Below are 8,624 nucleotides of genomic sequence, written 5' to 3'. Positions count from 1 at the left end.
TATGCTATGGTGTGTCCCTCTGGTATGTAGTTTTGAATGTGGTGTTCAAGGGTACAGCAGTGATATGACCTTTCTACAGGATGGACTTTGGTTATAAGGAAAGGAATGTGTGCGAATTTAGGGTCTATTACTAGGTTAATCTGAAAATTAACTGAGGGAAGCCAAGTAGAATCTATAAGACAACAGGACCAGATACGATTCACAATGAGGAAATATGGATCCTTTCAAATTTGAGCACCTAAGGCTGGCCTTGGAGACCAAGACAATTTGCACTTTATCCTATCTGATATAGTAAAACAGCCCTTGGGCAGAGGCCATTTTCTCATCTATGACTGTGAAATCCTAGAAGCATCTGTCTGATTCATGGATTTATTGCACTGGGAGTAGTTTTGTTTCCCTCAGAAATAGTGGCATGGAATTTTCACAGACCTAAAATAGCAATTTTGTCTGGGCTTGTGGGGGAATTTGGCATTGTGTCAACTCTCATAACTACAGATACCCAGGATCTCAGAAGGCACTAGGAAGTCACAAGCACTCGTTTGTCTACAGTGTCCTCCTGCTTTTCTTTTCTTTCTTTCTTTTCTTTTTCTTTCTTTCTTTCTTTTTTGTGCTGGTGCAGGGACTAGAATTTAGGGCCTCACAAATCCCAGACAAGTGCAATACCGCTGAACTATATCCACACCCCATCTTCTTGTTTTCCATCTGCCCTGGTTTAATTTGTTCAAAGCCTTCCTTGGAGAGAACCTACATCAGATGCCTCTGAGAAGCTTCCCAAAAAGAGAGATGGTAATTTAAATGTACACTGATGATCAGCCAATCAGGGCAAGAAGTGAATATGAACTATCCAGTCAGCATCAGGAAACTGGATGTGGCCTGGATGTGTGTGTGAAGGGGGTTGGTAATGAAAGATGTGATGTTATATCTGGTCCTACTGGAAGGATTTTTTTTTTTTAATAAAACTACCCGAAGAAGCAATTTTTCGCTAGTGATTCATTATTCTGGGATCAGCTGTGGTGCCTATTCATGTGCATTCTCAATTTCTGTGGGAGAGGATTGTTTTGGGCCATTGAACTCAGGATTTGTCACCTGATTTGGCCTCTAGAGTGCTGTGATTAAGGACAGAAATGCACCATCACACTGGGCTTCAGGTTTTCCTTTTGAATTCTGACTCCATCTTCCAACCCTCCGGTAAGCTGTAACCACCTTTATGAAATAGTTTATATGATGCAGACCACCACCTCAAATCCTTCTCATCATAGGATAGCTAGCATAAGTTTAAAAACTCTTAAGTTTATAAAAAGAAAATTTAGGGCTGTTTGGATTGCTTAGTGAGTAAAAGTGCTCACCACCACACCTGGAAACCTGAGTTTAATCTTCAGAGCTCACAGAGTAGATGGAGAGAACCTCCCAAAGTTTGTCCTGTGACTTCCAACTGGAAGACCATAGTTTTCCCCTCAAAATAAATAAACACATAGAAAGCAATTATTAAGATTTCAAAATTTTCTGCCTGTGAATTTTTCTCAAAGACACAAGAACTAGAAGCATATTTAGTACTTAATATTTATAGAAAAGGTACTATAAACCATCTAGATCAGTGGTTTGCAACATGTGGGTTGTGTCCCCTTGGGGGTAAAAAAGATCCCTTCACAAGGGCAACCTAAGATCATTGGAAAACACAGATATTTACATTGTAATTCACAACAGGATCAAAATTACAGTTATACAGTGGCAACAGAAATAATTTTATGTTTGGGGGTCACCACAACTTGAGGAAGTATTATTAGTATTAAAGGGCATTAGGAAGGTTGAAAACCACTGCTCTAGAGATAGAACTGGTCGTGTTTCTTAGGTGGCTCCTAAATTACTTCCTATAGGATGTCACTGATGTCCCCATAACCAGTGTCTTCCATGCTTCCTCAATACTCTCTGGATTTTCCAGCCACAGCTCTGACCTACAATGCTCTTCTCAGAATGACAGAGAAATCTCTTACTACAGGGACCCATGACCCTTGGACCCAGCACAAAGACCTTTCTGTGCATCTTCTTAAATTTTCACAATATCTTGATTTAAGTACTATTATCATACCCATTGTGAAGACGCTGTGATTGTGGTTTAGAGAATTAAGAAAGTTACTTCAAGTAACACAGGCAGCAGGTGACTCCTTTGAATCTCAACCTCAAGGTGAACTGAATCCACAGTTGGCTGTTAGTTGTACTTCTATATTGCTTCACCCAATTGTTGGTCACCTGAGTCAGTGAATACAGTTTAAAACATCAAGACAAAATGTCATTTTCATAATCACAGTCACCCCAATTCACTCTAGGTAACAAATTGCCAAAAAATTTGTAGCATAAAACAACATAATTTGACCTGTGGCTGAGTCACTCCAGTGTGTACTTTTATGGTCACAGTGTTTTCTTCTCATTTGTCTGTATGAAATCTAGCTCTAATTCCCTCTGATAAGTATACTTGTGATTGAAGTTAGAGCTTAGGTGGTCGATGCCTATAATCTTTTTAATTACAATGGCAAAGCCCATTTTTCAAGAAAGTTAACATTTACAAATTCCATGGATTATGAAGTAATGTTTTTAGGGATCATTAAACTAGGAAGAGTAAGTAGGAAGCCTTGGTGTGAAGTTATGGGTTTACTAGTGTATTAGGATTTCTATTGCTGTGTAGAGACACCATGATCATGGCAACTCTTATAAAAGAAAACATTTAATTGTGACTGGCTTACAGTTTCATTATCATCAGGGCAGGAAGTATTGCAACATGCAGGCAGACATATGGCTAGAGGAGTTGAGAGTTCTATATCCAGATCAGCAGGAAGCAGGGAGAGAATACAACACGGGCCATAGCTTGAGCTTCTGAGACCTCCAATCCTGCCCCCAGTGATACATTTCCTCCAACAAGACCACACTTATTCCAAGATGGCCATGATTCATAATAGTGCCACTCCCTATTAACATATGGGGCCATTTTCTTTCAAATAACCACAACTGGGTTTGAATCCATAGGTAGGAGAGTCAGTCAACCAGGTTGGGGGATATGGGACATTAGACAGAATTTTGTTCACTTCCCAGACCCTACATCCTCATACTCCGTAAATAAGCCAGACCTTTAGCTTCCAAGAATTTTCATTTCCTCTTTTGCAAAACAAGATAATCAATGCACAATTCTTGTGGGTCTGTTATAATTTACCTTTGTAAAATGCTTATCACAAGGCCAGAGCACATACTAACTGATCAACACGTTAGCTTTTGTTATGTCTTGTTAAGCAGTGAACATGGCAAAAATAATAGTGTCATTTTCTATACCTCTATTGCTTTAATTTTTATGGAAACTTTGTTCTTTAGGAAGTTCTGTAAATAGAGCCCTGTGCTTTGTGGAATCTAGACTAGCTCTGTACTATACCGAGTTTTACCCTCATCCTTTCCAATTATACTTAACACATTCTTCCTGGAAACATGTTATATTTTGTTGGCATTTGTACCGCAGGTGACAGATGAACAAGGAAGGGTTCCTGATTTATCTAAAATCAGTCCACTAATCCTAAAGGAGAACTGAAGCCCTTATCCTAGACGATCCTTTATTACTAAGCTAGTCTCCACTGTGGGAAATTATTCTAAACCCTTGGGCCCCAAAATTAAAAAAAAACGCATGTAAGTGCTGTGGAACAATCTTTGTGCACTGTAAATGTGCATTACTCTCATTGTTAATAAAAAGCTGATTGGGCAGGAAGAGATTGTGTAAGACAGCCTGACACAGAGAGAATTCTGGGAGGAAGAAGGGCGGTGTTTGAGGGCTCATCAGTCAGATGCAGAGGGAGCAGGAGATCAATGTGCCATGCTCATAAAGGTACCACCACGTGGCAGAGTAGAAATAAGGAATATGGGTTAATTTAAGTGTTAGCGTTAGCTAGTAATAAGCCTGAGTTATCAGTAGAGGATTTATAATTCATATTTAGCCTCTGAGTCAGTTATTTGGGACCAGCAGTTGGGACAGGAAATGTCTGTTTACATGTAAGAGCTGGAGAGATGGCTCAGCAATTAAGAGTACTTGATCCTCTTGTAGAGGACCCAACTTCAGTTCTTAGCACTGCACCTACATCAGGTGGCTTACAACCACCTATAACTCCAACTGCCATCAAATGCCTCTGTGAGCAACTGTATACATATGTACATGGTGCACACACACATATATACACACACAAACATATTACTCTTATGTAATGATGGATTTCACTACATGTATATAATGAATGTTAATCCTATTTCCCCCATCCTTTATCCCCATCCCACTCCCACTGATTCTTTTTCTTCCAAATAGTCCCTTTCTATATCCATGCCCTTTTTTCCAAGGCTGACCAATGAGTTTAATTAGGGTAATTTACAGGAGCATGAATAACTTACTAGTAGTTACACAACTGAGGAAAATTACTCTCCGTCCCACAGTAAGCATTAGCTTCCTGTAGATTCTCAGGAAAGTGTTCTCAGGCCTCATGTTTCCCTCCTCCCCAGAAACTAACCACCTCTAAATCCTTGGGGAAAGAAAGGACTTAATGAACTCTCCACTCTCTGATAGAATGTTGATGGGTCCTGCCTTGAGAAGGTCTCGTGAAGGCAATCATAGCTGCTGAGCATTCAAGAGTTCAACATCTCAGTCCTTCCCAACAAACCAAATTCCACAAGACTCCACTCCTACCTGCACTTCTTGCATTCTTATATTCCCCTCTATTATGATGTTTCCTGAGTCTTGGAGAGGGTACTACCAATGTCTCGTTTATGCAACAGTCACTTTTTTCTGAGCACTCTGGCCAGTTCTGAGTCCCTGAAGAAACTGCAGCCCACTGCAAAAAGAAGCTTCTCTGTCCAAAGCTGACTATAGTAAACATGTATAATCATGTTTAGTTGTGTAGTAAGGTGGTGGTCAGAGCATGTCCATTTAGCAAAAAAAGAGCAGTAGTTTTACCCATTGATTCTATGACCTCCCAAGCCATAGCCTTAACTTTTTGACTAGGTAAAAGCAGTTTTACGGAGATATAATTGATAATTTCCCATATTGATAGTTTACAATTGATGTAGAGATAATCAGGATAGTCAACACAGCCACCATTCACCATTTTCTCTTTTCCACTCTCTGTTCTCTTACCTTCAAGAAACCACTAATCTGCTCTACCACCAATTTGCATTTTAATTAATTAATATTAATTTGCATTTTATAAAATGGCATATATATGGGCCATCAATATGCCATATATATATACATATATACATACACACACACACACACACACACACACACACACACATATATATGGGCTGGCCACTGTAGTTGGAGTTTTTCCAGTCCTGCTTGGGCCCACAGCAGCTCTGACCCAAGTAAACACACAGAGACTTATATTACTTATAAACTGTGTGGCCCTGGCTCAGAACTTGCTATCTAGTTCTTATATCTTAAATTGACCCATTTTTATTCATCTATAAGTTGCCACATGGCTTGTGGCTTACCAGTACTTTTACATCTCACTTCCTCTGAGTCTGGCTGGCAACTCCCTACTCAGCCTTCCTATTTCCAGAATTCTCCTCTTTCCTTATCCCACCTATACTATACTTCTCTGCCTGGCTACTGGCCAATCAGCATTTTATTTATTAATCAATAAGATAAAAACATTCACAGCATACAGAAAGACATCCCCAGCAGGCGACATGGATCAGCAGGTAAAGGTTCTTGTTGCCAAACCTGAAAAACCTGATGACCCAAGTTCAATCCCCGGACCTATATGGTAAGGGAGAATTGACTCCTATATATTGTTCTTTGAGGGGCAGATGTTGGAGCACAATCACACACACACATGCACATGCACACACACTGTAATAAAATTTAAATGTTGTGTATAGTCAGTATTATAATATATAGCCATATTTGCCTTGTTTCTTCCACTCAACATAATCATTTTAAGATTCTTGTTTATTTTTACTTAGATTTTTAAAATTGTTATATAAATTCATTGTCTGAAACAATGAGTTTTATATTAACATATTTTCAAAGGAATCATGTAATTTGACCACAGTCATTGTCCATGACTTTATCCTTTACCTCTCCTGCTTTCTGTACCTTTATCCTTTCTTTCTTTCTTTTTTTTTTTTGGTTTTTCGAGACAGGGTTTCTCTGTGTAGTTTTGCGCCTTTCCTGGAACTCACTTGGTAGCCCAGGCTGGCCTCGAACTCACAGAGATCCGCCTGGCTCTGCCTCCCAAGTGCTGGGATTAAAGGCGTGCGCCACCACCACCCGGCCCCTTTATCCTTTCTTTACCCAAATAATGTATTTCTACTTTTATTTCTGTTTATGTGTGCATATTTCTACGTGTGTTTATATGTAACCTAGGTTCCATGTATGAGAGAAAACATCATTTTTTTTCTTTCAGGGACTGTATTATGTCCATTTCCATCAGTTTTTCTGCAAATAATATAATTTTGTTGTTCTTTATGGCTAAGAATCCTCCATTGTATACATGTGTATCTGTATATTTGTGTGTGTATCACACTGTCTTCATTAATCTGTGGGTGGACAACCTGGATACTTCCATAACACAGGTATTGTGAACAGTACTACAGTTAACATGGATGAGCTGGTGTCTCTGTAATATGCTGCACTAGACTCCTCTAAGTATATATGTCCAGCAGTGGTATAGCCATATCATATTGTAGTTCTATTTTGTTTAGTTTCTTTTTGAGATTATAATATAATTTCAACATTTATCCTTTCCCTTTCTTAGCTCCAAAAGCTCCAATATAGCTCCCCTTGCTCTTTTCAATTTATAGGCTTTGTTTTCATTGTTATTTCATGCATATGTATGTGTACATACATATATATTTCTAAATACAGCTGGATTTGTATTTATATTACTTATATGTATGTTTTAGGAATGATCATTTGGTATTGGATAACCAATGGTGTCTTCTTCCCTTAGGAAAACTATCTCTCTGCTTCTCAGTTTTCCTTAGTTGCCTACAGTACTTTGTGAACAGTTGCCACCTCATGGGCTTTTCCCCACCCACATTAATATGTCTCTTGGTGTTCTTGTTCAGTTCATGTTAGGGTAGTCATGTTGGTGAGACTTTATGGGTGTAGTTTCTGAAACTCCTAGGAGACACAATCTCACAGTAAACTCCCTGATCCTCTTACAATTATAATCTTTCACCCCTGTTCCACAGTGTTTGATGAGCTTTAGGTGAGGGAGTGCTTTGAGACTGAACTTCTAAAGTGTTTTCTGTAATGATCTCCATCTGAAGAGTACACTTATCTGTGGATGTAAGGACAAATATTTAGAATGTAGTTAGAGATTACACTGATTTAACAAGGCTGTGATTGTAGGTTCTCCTCCAAGATCCATAACTTCACTAGTCCTGGGTAGGTGGCTAGGGTTACAGTACTGGGCATGCTTTCTCTCTTGGTAAGAGAACCTTAATTCCAATTAAAGAAGTGTTAGTTTCTGTCAAGGTATTCATGCAACTCCTGCACCATTAGTATTGTCATGCCATGTTGGTCATTGTTGTGGTTCATTAGGTATCATAGCTGGGTAGAACTGTTGATTGCTTCCATTCTTTTGAAGCTTGCATGGTGTCTTCTGTCTGGTACAATGAAAGCTTGTGTTCAGGAGGAGGCTTTGAGGTTAGTTACAGTTCTGGAGACTCTGGGCCCTGTATCTGAAGTGTATGGGGCCTTCAGCAACAGAGACTTATCTTTCATCTCTGGGAGGCAACCAAAGACAATAGCAATAGCCTGGGATATTGTAAGAATCTCATAGACAACCTTGACCAACAACTTGAAAGAGGTATTTTCATGCCTTGTGTTGGGGTTTTGTTTGGTGAACCCAGCTCACTGTGATTGGAAACACTCCTTGGTTGTGTAGGAAAGGAAACTGAGCAAGTCATGGGAAGCAAGCCAGTAAACAAAACTCCTCTGTGATTTCTTCTTCACTTCTGGTTTTCTGGTTTCTACCTTGAGTTCCTACTCTGACTTCCCTCAGTATCATCTCTGTTGTATCCAGAGCTTAGATCTTTTCTTTCTTTATTCCTGTCTTGTAGATGTAACCAACCATCTTATTAAATAAGAAACACAGAACCAATGTAAGAGAGAAAGCCAAGAGGTCAGAGCTCAGAGCTAAAATCTTACCCTTCCTCCTGTGGTGCTCCTACCTCTCCGAAAGAGAGCTACTTCCTGTGTGTTTGTCTTTAATATAGTCTTTCTGTTCTGCCTTCTCATTGGTTGTAAACCCAAACACATGACTGCCTTGTCACTGCCTGTAAGTACAGCCCTCCAGGTCTTAAAGTCGTATGTCTCCAATGCTGGCTGTATCCCTGAACACACAGAGAGCTACCTAGCTCTGTCTACCAAGCACTGGGATTAAAGGCGTGTGCCACCACCACCACCACGCTCTTGCTATGGCTCTAATAGCTCTGACCCCCAGGCAACTTTATTTATTAACATACAATTAAAATCACATTTCAGTACAAATAAAATACCACCATACTGTTTTGTCCATATTTTCTTTCTATTTTTCTCACTACAAAGTCTAGACTGACTTTGATCTCAAGATGTATCCTAGGAAGCCCTTTAA

Source organism: Peromyscus maniculatus, chromosome X, assembly GCF_049852395.1.
Source record: "Peromyscus maniculatus bairdii isolate BWxNUB_F1_BW_parent chromosome X, HU_Pman_BW_mat_3.1, whole genome shotgun sequence".
Lineage (NCBI taxonomy): Eukaryota > Metazoa > Chordata > Mammalia > Rodentia > Cricetidae > Peromyscus > Peromyscus maniculatus.
The sequence above is the reverse complement of the archived record's forward strand: the minus strand, read 5'-3'. Positions refer to the sequence as shown.